The following is a 1,435-nucleotide window of genomic DNA, read 5'->3' as shown; positions in this document are numbered from 1 at the left end:
ACCGTGGAGCGGTGGTGTGGGTGTGCCGTGGAGCGGTGGTGTGGGCGCTGTGGAGTGGAGAGCACCCGCTGGCCCAGGACTGCGTGTGCAGCACAAGGGGAGTCCCCTCACATGAAGGACAAAGCAGCCTGTACAAAAGCAGAATAGAATATGCAGGAAGACTTAAAGGTTTAGGTCAAATAGTGAGCAGTGTAGGGTTTGAATGTACAGTATATTATTATTGTAAAATACTTCCATACTCATCTCTATGCCTGAGACCTATATGAGATAAGGGATATTCTATTAAATATACATATTAAACGGGAAACCTGTTTTCAACTCATCAAAACATCTGTAGAGCGCTTCAATAGCAAAGGTGACAAGGAATAAGGTGCAGGGAGAAACGGGGTCACCTCGCAGGGAAGAGGCGCGATGGAGCGCAGTTAGGGGGAGGGGGCGGGGCTGCGTAACCAAGGAGAACTGGCTGGATGAGAAAGGGCAGGCCATGACCTTGGGTCTCACGGACGCGCCTCTGCGTGGTCTGGGACTGGTACTCTGTCGCGTGTGAGCAGACACTGGAGGAGTCTGGAGGAACGGGGTTCTAGAGCGCCCACAGTCAGGTTTTATAGCAGCTTATGCTTTTTACAGAGTCGGCCTGGTTGTATACAGATCCTAATTGTAAGAACATGATCTGAAAGTTTATAAAAACAAGTACTGTTCATTTCACTCATGGTGGCCCATTAGATTCACAAATACCCAAGTCTTCCCATGAGTCTTTCCAAACCATCTCTAGCCTTCTCATCTCCAGTCTCTGAATTATTTTGTATCTGGAGTCTTTATATCACATTTTTCATCCTTATGTCATCTGTCTAATATTCTTACAAATATTCTAGTTACTTGGAAAAAGGGGACTTATACTTCTTAGCTTATGAGTTTGTAATGATAATGCTGGTAGAAGCCAGGGGCTTGGGTAAAGGACCTGAATAGACACTTCTCCAAAGAGGACACGCAGAAGGCCAAGGGACATATGAAAACATGCTCAGTCAATAATCATCAGAGATGCAAATCAAAACAACAATGAGGTACCACCTCACACCTGACAGAATGGCTACCATTAACAAATCAATAAACGCCAAGTGCGGGCGAGGATGTGGAGAAAAAGGAACCCTCGTGCACTGCTGGTGGGAATGCAGACTGGTGCAGCCACTATGGAAGACAGTATGGAGTCTCCTCAAAAAATTAAGTATGGAACTTCCATTTGACCCCATGATCCCACTACTAGGAATATATCTGAAGAAACCCAAACACCAACCATAAAGAATGTATGCACCTCTATGTTTATAGCAGCACAATTTACAATCGCTAAGATCTGGAAACAGCCCAAGTGCCCACTAGTAGATGAGTGGATAAAAAAGCTGTGGTACATCTACACCATGGAATACTATGCAGCAGTAAA

The sequence above is a fragment of the Myotis brandtii genome, unplaced genomic scaffold (assembly GCF_000412655.1).
Source record: "Myotis brandtii unplaced genomic scaffold, ASM41265v1 scaffold247, whole genome shotgun sequence".
In the NCBI taxonomy this organism is placed as follows: Eukaryota; Metazoa; Chordata; class Mammalia; order Chiroptera; family Vespertilionidae; genus Myotis; species Myotis brandtii.
The sequence above is the reverse complement of the archived record's forward strand: the minus strand, read 5'-3'. Positions refer to the sequence as shown.